Here is a 15,008-nt window from a genome sequence, read left to right on the forward strand (position 1 = left end):
AAGACCACCAGCCTTACCCAAGAGGGCTGCCTTTCCCCTCCTTGTTTCTGTCACAGCCAAAATGATCTCAAGAGTTCGCCTCATCCCTGCTTCTCTGCAGGATCCAAACTATGTCAGTTCTGCTAAGTGGTCCTTTTGACCCCATAAGAGAGTAGCTCCTGCCTTCATAAACTGTTGAGCACCTCCATGAATAAGTTGAGCACCTACTCGGTGCAGAAGCATGCCTCAGGTGCTGGGATGGATGGAGGGGACTGAGAGGACCAAAGCTGAACAAGAAGGCCATGTTGTAAAAGATGATCATGTGCTGGAGAGACTCGTACAACCAAAGAATGCAGCAGAGTGAAGGAATGCGGGGTGGGGAGAGGGAAAAGCCTTGCATGGAGTCAGGTGGCAGATGCGCGCCACCCCGAAGTTCCAAGTTGTTTTTGAATCCAGCCCCATAGAGTGGCCATAGAGCCCCTTGTGAACATCTTCCTGCCCAGCAGTGGCTTCAGACTTTTCCGTCTGGTGACTTCCTGAGGGATAATCCTGACGCCACATCCAGTGGACAAAGTGGGGAGGAGTGCCCACACCCCAGGTGCTGCTGTCCTGGTATTGCTAAAGCACGATTCATTAGATTACTATTCCACGTCGACCTTATTGCGATTATGTAACTCTTATTCACAGCCGAGCCATGTAGTGCATGACGATTCTATTTCTTCTTGTACTGGTTTTTATTTGCCTTGGAATTAACACTTGTCTTTTTTGTTCTCTTGGTTTTCTATGGAGTTACCATTAATTCATCCCCACCAGAAGTGTAAATATATCCGAACACATCCAAGACTCTGCCACGTCATCTTTTTCTTAGAGACCTCCTTCCTGCAGCCTTCCAACTCCCAGTCCGTTCTGGACTCTTCCCCCTAGGCCAGCTGTGAAACTGTCATCCTGGCACTTCCCGACACCGTCATCCTGGGAGTTCTCTTTGTCCATCTCCTTTATTGGACCACCTGTCCCTGGAGCTCATATTTTCTTCTTTCTTGGTAAAGTCCTTCATTTTGGTGGCAAACAGCCTCCACTAGCTGCCTTAGAAAAGAAGCATAGGAAGTAAATTTTATGAGATCTTGCATGTCTTTAAATGTCTTTATATTCCCACAACACTTGATTGATAGTATGGTGGACATAGAATTCTGGCCGGAAATCATTTTCCTTCAGAGTTTTCACAGCATTGCCTGTTGTCTTCTAGCTTCTACTGTTGCTGTTGAGTCTGATGCCATTTTGCTGCCTGATCATAGTATGTGACCTTTTTGTTCTCTCTGAACTCTTTGAGGACCTTCTCTTTGTCCACATGATGATGTGCTTTGATGTGGGTTTTTTTTTTTTTTTTTCCCCATCCATTTCACTGGGTACTCAGTGGCACTTTTAATCTGGAAATTCACTCCTTCTAGTCCTGGATTCAATTTCTTTGAATCATTTGTTGATAATATCCTCCCCTCTAATTTCTCTCTTCTCTGGGGTGCAGAAACTACAACCAAATCCAGCCCACTGCCTATTTTTGCAAATAAAGTTTTATTGAACCACAATGATAAAATGTTTCAATAAAACTTCATATATCATTTACACTTTGTCTATGGCTGATTTTGTTACAATAGCAGAGTTGAGTAGTTGCAACAGAGACAGTAAGGCCCACAAAGCCTAAAACATTTGCTATTTGTCCATTTACAGAAAAGGTTTCCTGACTCCTGTTTTAGATCCTTATAGTTCATGTTCGTCTGCTATGGATAATCCTCAATTTTTCTCATCCTTATGTCCTATTATTTCCATCTTTGTCTTCCTGAGAGAGAACCTTACTTTACCTTCCATGCCTTTTACTGAAAATTTCTTCTGTCATCAAAAATTTCAAAGTAATTTAAAAAAAAATTCTCTGAATGTTCCTTTTTTATAGTATTGTGTCTTGTTTCTTTACCTGGAGGAGGATATTCATTGTCATAGGTTTTATTTTGCTTCTTGCATTGGCTGCGTTCCTGAGTTGTTGCTGTTGTTGGTTTTGGTCTCTGTCCTTCCCCTGTGTCTGGTGCCTGGGCTGACCGTAGCTAACAGTGTGGCACCAAAACTCCAAGTGAAAGCTCTGTGTGCCCGAGTAGGGCTTGCTGTGGTGAGGGGGTGGTACGCTGTCAGGTGATCTGGCTGGGCTGCTTCATCTTGGAAACACCCCAATTGTTAGCGTCTGTAGATCTTTTCTCTTGGGCCAGAAGTCTTTTCTGAGGAGATGGGTAAAGGTGGGGTGTATCTTTTGGCTGTGAGTCCATTTTCAGCACTGAGTGCCTCCTCTCTTTCAGGCACTGTTCCAGCCACTGAGGTCGGTGATAAAGGGTCAGAGAAGGCCCCTGCCTTCAGGGAGCTCCTCCCAGCACAGGAGATGAATAACGAATAAGTAAATTAAAATAAATAAATAAATAACACGATTATTTTAGATCATGATAAAAGACGTGAAGACAGCAGAAGAGAGGAATGTGATCAGGAATGACATTCGACCTAAGACCTGACTGAAAGAAGTCAAGTCAAGATCTGGAGGAAGAGAATTTCAAGCAGAGGAAACTGCAGGGCAGAGGCCCTCTGGGGACTGACTTAGGTGACTTTCTGAGCGGCACATGAACTTCCTTCTCTAATACAGAGGTACCTACTTATCCCACACATACCTGTAGACTGAGGTGGGCTGGCGGGGTGGGAGGGGGAAAATCACCAAAGGGTTAGCATTATCATTGGTAATTTCCAAGAAACTAACTATATTAGTTTCCTAGGGCTTCCATAACAAAGTACCACAAACTGTGTGGCTTAAAAGAACACAAATTCATTCTCTCACAGCTCTGGATGCTAGAAGTCCAAAATCAAGGTGTTAGCAGGGCCACACTCTCTCCAAAAGCTGGAGGAGGATCCTTCCTTGCCTCTCTCCCAGCTTCTGGTGGTGGCCAGCAATCCTTGGCTTGTAGCTGCTTCACTCCAGTCTCTGCCTCTGTCATCACAAGCCTTCTCCCCTGTGTCTCTGTGTCCAAATTCCCCTCTCATGAGGACACCAGTCATTGAATTTAGGGTCCATTCGAATCCTGTATGACCTCCTCTTAATAATATCTACAAGGATCCTATTTCCAAGTAAGGTCGCATTCACAGGTACTGGGGATTAAGACTTGAACATACCATTTGGGGGGACACAATTTAACTTACAACACTAACCAAAGATTGGTCATACTGTGTTACTTAGCCATTGTCAGCTCCGTCTAAGAGGTATGTATGTACAACCCCATTCCTGCCCAGGAGCAAGGGATTTGAGGGGAAGACGGAAAAGCTTTTAAACACAGGACTGGAATTCCTTGGCCCCAGTGATCTCCCTAGGGGGCACCCCAGGAGAACCATTGTGTGTGTTGGATATGGAAAGAAAACATCAGGACTCCTCTTTATGGGTGTCTGTATCCTGAAAGTGATAAGAGTTAACCCCTGTACTACTCTAAATAAGTGCGGGTGCTGCCCTAAATGCTTTACATAGAGGAATTCGTTTAATCTTATCAATACAGGTGGTCCCCCAATTATGACAGCTCCATTGTAAGTCTGTTCCAAGGTAAACCAAATACTTCTTTTTTTTTAGTTTTCATAGCTTGCTATACAGCAGTGTTTTGAACAGTAAATCATAACATTGAACATCTCTGAGTGAATGATAACATCAGCAAAGTACATGCTGCAACATTGCATGTAGTACGTATTACTAATGATAAGATGTACAAAAAGGAGAGAGAGAGACGTTGGTAAGTGCAGTGCGTCATAACTCAAATATGTCTCAAGTCGGAGACTGCCTGTAACACTAGGAGAAGTGGACGACTATAATCCTCACTTCGCACATGAAGAAGCTGAGTTGCCAAGAGACTAAGTAATTAGCTAAAGTCACAGAGAGCAAGTGGCAAAATGTGTGAACCCAGGCTGGCTGGCTCCAAAATGGCCTCTTACCATCATTTTTTAACCATTCCATGGATGTGACAGACAATCTTCACCATGTGGTACATGTATATAATGTACTAGTACACACACACACACACACACACACACACACACTCTACAGTGCAGGCAAGCTTTGTTTTCACTGAGAACTAAAGTTTTGCAACCGCTGGGATAGAACTCTCTGTTGAGAAAAGGAGGCTGGGTCCCATGCTGGCTCTGCCCCCAGTGGTGGGATTCGGACAAGCCCCTTCGGCTCCGTGGACCTCAGTGTGTAAAGGAAGGCCTTGGATGTGGTGGCCTTGGGTCGTTTCCCAGGACAGGGCCCAAGGGATGGCATCGTAGTGCATCAAACTCCCTGAGCTCGAGCCAAGGGAGTGTAGAATCGGTTTACGTTGCATGAACTGCCCTCCCCAGTGGGAATGTTTTGCCTATTAAGTCAGCACATTGGGCAGTTCAGGGACTTTTCATTCTAGGATGGATGTGATTTAGCAAAAGTTGGTCTAGAAACAAAAGGAAGACGACTTTGGTTGTTTGGGCATCTAAAGATCTATGGCTAGTGGCAGGATTGTGGCGTCACTGCTGAGGAGGGCAAGTTGAGGAAGGTTTGATCTGTCCTTGTGGAGGCTCCAGGTGTCACAAAACAGATTACAGAGTAGGCTTGGGATGTCTCCAGGTTATCACAGCTGAAGGAAGAGTCTGTCAAACATGCTGCCACTTAGGGGTAGGGAGCTGCTGTTTCATAGGAGAAGGAAATATAATCCCAAGGTAAGGCTTGAGCACAAACCACATTTGTGAAGGTCCTGGTGTCTTCTGGAGTCCCTGGGTGGTGTAAACAGTTAATGCGCTCGGCTGCTAACGAAAAGGTTGGAGGTTCAAGTCCACCCAGAGGTGCCTTGGAAGAAAGCCCTGGTGATCCACTAGCAAAAAATCAGCCATTGAAAACCCTACCGAGCATAGTTCTGCTCTAACACACATGGGGTTGCTATGAGTTGGAGTCAACTTCATGGCAACTGTTGACCGGTTAGGGTTTCGTTTTGTTTTGACAACATCTTCTAACCTCAGCTTCCTTAGTCTGATGAACTAAGTGCCAAGGGTACCAGGTGAGTGACCCGATGGATCTCATCTTCTTACTTCTTCTTGTCTCTAACAGAAGGTCACTTCTGGGGCAACCCAAGCACCAGTGCAGTGGGCCAAGAAGAGTCAGGCCTTGGAGAGGTTATGGACATAAAGGAGCATTGAACATTGTGTCTGGAGCAAGAAGATAATACAGGAACGGAGCAGTCCTGCTGGAAGCAACATGGCGCCCAGCCCAACCTCCTGACCATCTCGTGATCTCTGCTCCTACCTCTCCAGTGGCTCATATGATCCCATCCCCAGCACCCTCCAGCCTAACCTCTTGACTCTCTTCTCTTTGCCAAATGCTGTCTCCTCCTCTGGACCTCTCTGAAGCACTTTTTATTCTAATTGTCTTCACCATTCTTGGCAGGCTTCCCCTTCGAAAAAATCATTTGTAAGATAACTATTAACCACAAAGGGTCTGTTTTTCCACTCTTTTTCTTACATCTCATTTTCTAATTTCAATTGATTCTGCTTGTTGCTACCACAATACATTACAATTAAATATTGGAGGCAGGAACTGGGGAGAGGAGGCAATATTGATAGAACTCATGTCAAATATTGAAGTTTTGAACATAAAAATGAATCACTTCATTATTTCCTGTAGACACACAGCTGTTCAAAACGGTATGCTCCCAGGTTGCAAAAGCATGTATTGATTAGTGTATGACATGTGACCACTGGACTAGAGCTGAGCATCCAGGAATCTTTGTGGCTTTTGTTCCCCAGGGGAGAAAGCTCAAGCGAGAGTCTGTGGTTCTCTATCCAACACCATCCGTGTTGTGCAAGGCTGGGATATCTGATGCCTTTGGACTCAGGAGGATTTGTCATTTTTATGACTCTGTGGTGAGCTCAAGTTGAGGAACGATTCAACTCCAGCTGTATCCCACCTGGAATGGCGGAGAAATAAATTGAAAAAGGAATTGGAGAAGGACTATTGGAAAGCAAAATTCAAGAATATTTTACCAAAAGCTTATTAAACTCTCTCTTCCTCTCCCTCTCTCTCTCTCTCTCTCCCTCTCTCTCCCACACACACACACACACACACACACACACACTCCATGCCTTGGCTAAAACTCAGTTCTAAGAGTTTTGAAATCTTGGTGGAATATGGTGTTATTAGGTGCCATCAAGTCAATTTACGACTCATAGTGACCTCATGTTACAGTAGAGCTGCCTCATAATGTTTCAAAGGCTGTAATCTTCATGGAAGCAGATCACCAGATCTTTCTCCTGCAAAGCCACTGGGTGGGTTCAAACCACTAACCTTTCAGTTATCAGCCGAGCGCTTAACCATTGCGCCACCAGGGCTCCTTGGTATAATATACTGGATTTTAAAATCTACTAGGAGGCTTTTTGTACATTCTTTCTGGGGCAGAGAGTGAGGGAAAAGGAGTGTGCTTCTGTGTTAAGACTGGAGACCCTCGCCCCCAGCCGTAACCAAGGCCAAGGAAAGACCAGTAAAGGGGAGTGTGACTGAGCCTCATTCAGCAATTCCGCTGAGGCCCCAGGACCTTGGCCCAGCCTTGGGTCAGGGGGCCAGGACTGGGCCGATGTGGCCTGTCTGGAGGTGGGGCTGGGGGTCTCTGTTTCTTCCCTAAAGTATGGTTCTGGGTCATGTACTGGGGGAGACAGGTCAGGGCAAATATGGGAGCATGAGGAAGTGACAGTGGCTTAGAATAGCCACTCTGGGAAATGAAGAGTAATTGCAAAGGGGCCTAAGCAGCCCTACGGGGCAGCTGTGGTTAGAGCAGCATTTTCCATGGCACATATGATCGTGGCCGGGAGGGCCGGTGGATTTCCTCAGCCACTAGAATCACTTGGGGACCAGGGTCTTACGTAGAGAGATGCTGATTTAATTTCCTGGGGTGGCCAGCATGAGTATGTTTTTAAAGCACTCTAGGTGGTTCCATAAGGAGCCCCGGTGGTGCAGCGGTTAAGTGCTCAGCTGCTAACCAAAAAGTTGGCTGTTCAAACCCATCAGCTGCTCTGTGGGAGAAAGACATGGCAGTCTGCTTCCATAAAGATTACAGCCTTGGAAACCCTATGGGGCCATTCTACTCTGTCCTATAGGGTCAGCAGGAGTCGGAATCAACTCGATGACAACGGGCTGTGGTAGGTGATTCTATTGTGCAGCCAGGGTGGAAAATCACAGTTGAAGGACAAGGGGAGAAAATGGGGAGTTCTGGTTCCAATTCTGGGTGAGGAAGAAATGCAAGTCCTCCTAAACATGGAACAGAAAGCCATGGCACTAACGATTCAAAGAAGAGCAAGTTCTGACAGATTCCTTCACCACAGCTGTCACCGAGCTGTGGATGACAGATGAGGCCATGTCACTGGTAAACAGGCGCTTCTTCTCAGAATGGCCATGTCTGAGGGTGAGGGTCACAATGCTGACAAGATGGTAGCCAAAAATGAGAGCAGACCCAGATCTTCATCCATGGAAACCGCCACAGGAGGAGAGGTGGGCTCAGGGCAGGCCTGGAGGGCGCCCTCGGCTCCTCGGCTGGCAGAACACCAGGGGCGCTCGTCTCGGAGTCAGGGTGGGTCCTCTTTCTGAGCCCTGCCTCTGCAGGGGTGCCCACCCACTGGAAGATCACTCCCCCGGTCGGCCTCCAGCTCGAAAGGTGGGTGCGTGGGGCATACAGGTGGGGCTTCTAAATTCTAGGCCTGGCTTTTACATACAGAAAAACTAATTAACCTTTCAGCCTCAGCAGGCTGGGAAAATACCAAGTCAGCCTTTCAAAGGTTAATTATTTCACATCGAAGTGCCTCAGAGAGGCAGGAAGCGCTCACCCCTCATTCTCCTGTCTCTGCACTCTTGCCTTCAGGCATGATGTCATCATCACTGACATTAAATTTCAGAGCAGGAACTTTCTAAAATTACCTACCAGGCTTGAACCTAGAGACTAGAATGTAGGAAAGCACCGGGCCCTTACTTGCGCTCGTTTCTTCACTAAGTTAAAAGTTATAAGCATCTGTAAAAGGTGCCAATATTCATACAGCACCCTACAGTTTATGAAGTGTTTACGTAGATACCATCTCACGCAAGCATTACATTCTGAAGACAAACATGCATAGATCTGGATCCTGTGTTGTCTCTGTGTTGATGGAACACCACAGACTCCCCGTCTCTAGACCACGTTACAACGAGAGACTGGGTGCTTGAGGAACTGACTCGTCTGGTAGAGTTCAAGGTAACAAAAAAACAAAAACAAAAACTAAACGCATTGCTGTGGAGTCAATTCCAACTCGTAGCGAATGTATAGGACTGACTAGAACTGCTCTATAGGGTTTCCAAGGCTGTAAGCAGGTAGCCACATCTTTATCCTGCAGAGTAGCTTGTGGGTTTGAACCACTGACATTTTCGTTAGCAGATGAGCGCTTTAACCACTGCACCACCAGGGCTCCTGGAGTTCAAGGTAGAGCTGCCCTATTGTGAATTCCTCTCTAGGTCTTAGAGTCTGTCTTAGTTTTCTATTGCTGCCATAACAAAAAATACAAGTAGGTGGCTTTAAAGAACAGAAATGTATTGTCTTGCAGTTTGGGAGGCAAGAAGTCCAAATCAGGGCATTGGCTCTAGGGGAGGGTCCCACCTTGTTGGTAGCCCCAGGTGTTCCTTGGCATTCTTTGGCTTGTTGACAGTTCCTCACATAATCTCTTCTTGCTGTGTGTGTGTGTGAGTGTCTTATGATCTTTTTATACGACATCACTCAGAAGGGAGTAGGTTTAGGACCCACCCTACTCCACTATGACCTCATTAATGTAACAAAAGAAAATCCCTGTTTTCAAACAGGGTCACATTCACAGGTACAGAGACTAAGACCTCAATATATATTTTGGGGGGACACAATTCAATCCACAATAGAGTCTAAGGAATGATGTTGGAGCAGGAGTTCCCTGTAAGAGTTCAACTTCCCTTACAGCTTTGCTCTCTATAGTCATCAGCATCTCCTGGGAACAGGGTCAGCATCCTGGGCGTGTGACCTGTGTGGTCACATAGGGCCCCACATTCAGAAGGACCCCATGCTTGGTTTAATGCTCTGCAGTCACCATCTTGCCCTGGAAAGCTCTCCCTGGGCACCATCACTGACCCCATGTGTTACAGATTAAGTTTCATAGGGTTTTCTTGGCTGCAATCTTTATGGAAGCAGATCTCCAGGCCTCTCTTCCACAGTACCGCTGGGTGGGTTTGAACCACCAATCTTTTGTTAGAAGTCAAGCACAAACCAGTGGCGCCACCTAGGTACCTTACCCCAGGTTTACTCATCCAGAAACTTACAAAAAAAAATGACAAATATCTCTGGAATACAAAGGAATATGTACAAAAAATGTATGAAAAAAGTTAATTCACTCATAGCCACTTTATTTTAAATCTTAAAATTTATTTTTATTTGTAAAATTCTTATTACTCCTTCCGACCATTTTTCAAGGGAGCTTTTCCATACTTCACCAGGCTTCAGTTTTCCTTTATTTATTTATTTTTTTAAGGCTCATTCTTTCCCTGCCACCCCGGAGACGGCTGCATGAACTCAGTATTTACCTCAGACAGTATCTGCTTCTGCCGCATTGAACAAAACTGTAAGGACATTCAATTGCACTTGATTTTAGTTAACAATTTTCCTCATCTTCCTGAAATGGTAAGTGCTTATGTTGCCTGTCCCCTCCCTTAGTTTTTGTGGTGATGAGATGGTACACTCTTGTGACAAAGGCATACGTTGCCCGTTTATAAAAATGTGGGTGTGGGTTGACTTATGGCCCCCAAAAGATACATCTACCAGGAACCTCAGAATGTGATTTTCTTTAGAATAAGGGTCTTTGCAGATACAATTACGGTAAGTATCTCCAGATGAGACCACCCTGGAGTTGTTGTTATGTGCCATCAAGTCAATTCCAACCCACAGCAACTCTATAGGACAGAGTAGAACTGCCCCATAGGGCTCCCTAGGTGTAAACTTTACGGGAGCAGGCTGCCAGGACTTTTCTTCTGCAGAGTGGCTGGGTGGATTCAAAATGCCAACCTTTCCATTAGTAGATGAGTGCTTAGCCATTGAGCCACCGCATCCAATGACTGGTGTCCTTATAAGAGGAGAGAAGGGGAAGCAGACACAGAGACACACACAGAGAAGACAGCCCTGTGAAGATGCAGGCAGAGATTGGAGTGGCGCTGCCATAAGCCAAGAAATGCCTGGAGCCACCAGACCCTGGAGGAGAGAAGGAAGGATCCTCTCCAAGAGCCTTCAGAGGGAGCATGGCCCTGCTGACGCCTTGATTTTGAACTTCTGGCCTCCAGAACTGTGACAGGACAAATTTTAGTTGTTTTAGCCACCCACTGTGTGGTTAATTTGTTATGGCAGTGCAGTGCAATGAATCGCTTTTATACACCCTTTCTCTCCATGGTCTTATAACTCCCACCAAATGGCTGGGTAGGAATATGCAAATGAGGTGCTTGTGGCCCACCAAGGGGGTTGGATAGCTTGCTAGTAATGTAAATAAGGTGCTTGGTACCCTTGTAGGAGTGCAACCATACAAATAAGGTGTATGGAACCCTAACTAGGGGATTGATCATTTTTGCCATCCCACTAGGCTTAAAATGAGCCATCCCAGAGGCAGATGGGGGAACCTCACTACCACTAAGAAAGAAGAGCCAGCAGTGGAGCGCATCCTTTAGAACTGGGGTCCCTGTGCTGAGAACCTCCTAGACCCAGGAGAACAGAGAGAGAGAGCTGTAACGCTGGAGACGGTATGAGACAGCGAGAAACAGTGGCAGAGAAATGGCAGCAGCAGAACCAGGAGACCAGTGCAAGACAGTGTGGTGGGCTTTCCGGCTCATGGAGTGAGGCAGCTACAGTGAATGTGCCGACCCATGGAGCGAGAGACCTGAGAGCCTGTGGGTAGGAGGTTTGCTGGTGAAGAGGGGTGCCTCCAGGCACTTGTTGACGGAGCTAGGCTTGCTGACCCACGGAGTGAAAGAGCTGAGCGCCTTTGGGCCGAGGCTTTCTGGCACAGTGGGATGCCTCTGGGCACTTATTGGCAGAACTAAAGGGCTTTGTAACAGTTGCCCGAGCAGAGCAGAGGCAAGGCCAAGAGGCTGAGAGGCCAAGGGCCAGAGAGAGGCCTGCCTGCGGGTACGGCTGAGAAGAAGATGTCGTGATCAAAGAACTGTATCCTGAGTCATTCCTGATTCTTATTTGTAACCTGTTACTTCCCTAATAAACTCCATAATTGCCAGTATTGTCGGTGAGTTCTGTGTGGCCATTGCAACAAATTATCGAACCTAGAAGAGAAGTAAAGAGAGCCATGGGAGGGAAGGCTGGTGTCAGAACTGGTAAAAAGATTGAAGAGAGGAGATATGTCAGACCTCTGCCTCATAGGAATCAGCCTTGGGCTGTTGATGCTGATAATGTTTCTCTCTCCTTCCCCTTGTGAATTTAGACAAGGAGGTCTGATGCCCCCAAGCCACTTTTAGAGGCAGCCACAATGAACTAATACAGTGGTTAACCAAAAATGTTCATGTAGCCTTGTCCTTTTTTTGAGGGTGCTGTTCACTTGGCTTTCCTTGTCCCTCAGTCTCTACCATTATTTTTTCTCAGATTCAGACTCACCTGACTTGGAGGCCCACCGATGCCAGGCATTGAGCATGGTGTGTATTTTCTTAGAAATGCCCATCAGCCCACGAGGGCAAGTCCAGGAGCAACCCCGTTACACTCTCCTTTTACTGTCTTCTCCAGCCTGCACACTGAACCCAGGGATGCTATGGAAAAGTGTGGCAAGAATTACCCACATACTGCAGAGTACTGGATACTCAGATAATTCCCAGTAGGTCTTAAAGAAGCATTTGTGGTTGGCCTGGGGCCAGCTGACCCACAGGCATCCTCTGAGGTTGATCTGTCTGGGACTTTGTTCTCCTGAGGCCTCTGTGTGATGCCAGTTCCCAGTGAACCAGACTTTGTAACACAATCCTGCAAAAACATATCTGCATAAACCATTTGCAATAGTGTCCTTTCCTGTTTAAAACTGCCTCATGATTCAGCACGTGGTCTGTACAGCCACAACCACCGTGGCAGGCCTCTCAGGGGTGGAGCTACCTGGGCAGAGACCAACATGAGTGATTTGGTGACCATCTTTGTGTGCCTCTCATGCACATACAAACACACTCAGCTTTACAAGCCAGATGGCATCATCCAAAGTCCCCAGCCCAGGTAACCTGTATTAACCTAGTGTTGTCCTTCTATATACTTTTCTCTAGCCATATACTCCCATAGGCCTGTATGTTCATTACCAGCTTTAGCAGTTACCATGGAGTCAGTTTTGACTCATGGTGACCCCAGATGTGTCAGAGTAGAACTGTGCTCTACAGGGTTTTCAATGGCTGATTTTTCAGAAGTAGATCACTAGGACTTTCTTCCAAGGTGCCTCTGTGTGGACTCAAACCTCCAACCTTTTGGTTAGCAGCCAAGCCTGTTGACCGTTTGTACCACCCAGGGACTCCTATTTGTTCATGTTGTTGTTGTTATTAGTTGCCATTGAGTAGATTCCAACTCATGATGATGACCCCATGTGTGCAGAGTGGAACTGCTCTGTAGGGTTTTCAAGGCTGTAAACTTTCAGAAGCAGATTGCTGAGCCTGTCTGCCAAGACATCTCTGGGTAGGTTTGAACCACCAATCTTTCGGCTAGTATTTGAGCAATTAACCATTTGAGACACTCAGAAACCGTATATATTCATAAACCAAACCAAACCTGTTACCATCAAGTTGATTCTAACTCATAGTGACCCTATAGGACAGGGTAGAACTGCCCCATAGAGCAGCTGGTTGATTTGAACTGCTGACCTTTTGGTTAGCAGCTGAGCTCTTAACCACGGCACCACCAGGGCTGCTATGTATTCATAGATACACAGAATTAACATACACAAATACAGAAGAATTGTAAATATTGATCACTGGGCTCAGAGTGTGTCAGCCTGGTCTCCCCGTTTTAAAGGTTCCTATCAACTTTCACCTGTGGTCCTGACATCCACTAAAGATGTAGCCTAGACCCATTATTGTGTTAGATGTTACAAAAGGGTGATTTTCTGGTTCTGTCATTCCTTCTGAAATGATTACCTGGAATTCTTCTATAAAAACAAACTTTCCATCATCGAGTGTTAAGTTGCCCTGAAATACAGTTTGTACAGAGAGGCAGGATAAATGTTTGCTTCTTTTCCTTTATTTATCAATTTTCAGAACGATGAGTTGATGCCCTCATACTCTCCAATGATACTAATGACATTTTTTTTAGTATAATGATTAATTCATGCATTTTATATATTGTATATGTTTCAATCCATTGCATTCATTATTCTTTTAAATGCTCAAATTATGCCAACCTAGATCAATTTTAAATTATTTTGCTTCTCTTTTGGTCCTCAGGGAATATTGCAGCAGGTATGTGCAGCCAAAACCCTGCATTTAAATGCCATGGAGAGTCCTTTGTGAGGTTCTGCTAGTTGCTTAATATACCTTAGGTCCGTTATACATTTCTTTCTATTTCTGAATGCTTGACAATTTCCATAATATAAAGTTAAAAAACAAATTCATGGCCGCTTCAACAGTTCTTCTCTTAGGGAAGTATCCCATAGGAATTCAAGATCCAATACGTAAGGACACACATGTGTGTTTATGCAGCACTGTTTATATGGGCCTAGAACCAGTAAAAAAGGATGCCCACTAATGCTTTCATTTTTTAGTTATGTAAAACCCATGGATGGCTCCAAAGTTAAGACTATAAAACGAGGTATGTCTCAAGAAGTCTAGCTTCTATTCTTGTTTCGTTCACTGTTTTAGTGCCGCTCTAACAGAAATACCACAAGTGAAGGGCTTTAACAAAGAGAAATGTATTCTCTCATAGTCTCATAGGCTACAAGTCCAAATTCAGGGCATCACCTTCAGGAGAAGGCTTTGTCTCTCTGTTGGCTCTTTAGGAAGGTCCTTGTCGTCATCAATCTTCCCCCAGACTAGGAGCTTCTCTGCTCAGGAACCTCCGGTCCAAAGGATGCACTCTGCTCCTGGCACTGCTTTCTTGGTGGTATGAGGTCCCCAATTCTTTGCTTGCTTCCCTTTCCTTTTATCTCTTGTAAGATAAAAGGTGGTGCAGGCCACACCCCAGGGAAACTCCCTTTACATTGGATCAGGGATGTGACCTTAGTAAGGGTGTTATACAATCCCACCCTAATCCTCTTTAACATAAAATTACAATCACAAAATGGAGGACAACCACACAATACAGGGAATCATGGCCCAGCCAAACTGATACACACATTTTTGGGGGGACATAATTCAATCCATGACATTCACTCTATTCACTCTCTCCCCCATAGCTGGCTATTTTTAATTAGTTTTATTTATCCTTCCGTTGTTTCTTTTTGAAAAGATAGTATGCTGTCAACACTGTTCTGCACCTTGCATTTTCATTCATTCATTCATTCATTTTAACCTAACAGTATATTCTGAGATCACTCCATGTTAGTATTAGGGGTCTTCCCTGTTTTTTTAGCAGCAGTATTCATAGTCCTGTATGGAGCATATATACCTAGGTTTATTCAATCTGTTGATGGATATTTGGATTGTTTCCAATGTTTTGTATCACAAATAACGTCCCTGGGTGGCACAGTTTGCGCTCAGCTGCTAACCTCAAGGCTGGTAGTTCAAATCCAATCAGCAATGCTGTGGAAGAAAGGCCTGGTGATCTACTTCTATAAAGATTACAGCCAAGAAAACCCCATGGAGCAGTTGTGCTCTGTAACATATGGGGTTGCCATGAGTCGGAGCTGACTTGACACTGACTGGTGAAACTGGTACTTGTCGAGCAAAGAAGCAGGCTGCTTCCCAGAGTAGTGAGCAACTCTTGCAGGCAGTATTTAAACCAAGGCTGAGTGCCCACGGATGA

This window comes from Trichechus manatus, unplaced genomic scaffold (assembly GCF_000243295.1).
Source record: "Trichechus manatus latirostris isolate Lorelei unplaced genomic scaffold, TriManLat1.0 scaffold00063, whole genome shotgun sequence".
NCBI lineage: Eukaryota > Metazoa > Chordata > Mammalia > Sirenia > Trichechidae > Trichechus > Trichechus manatus.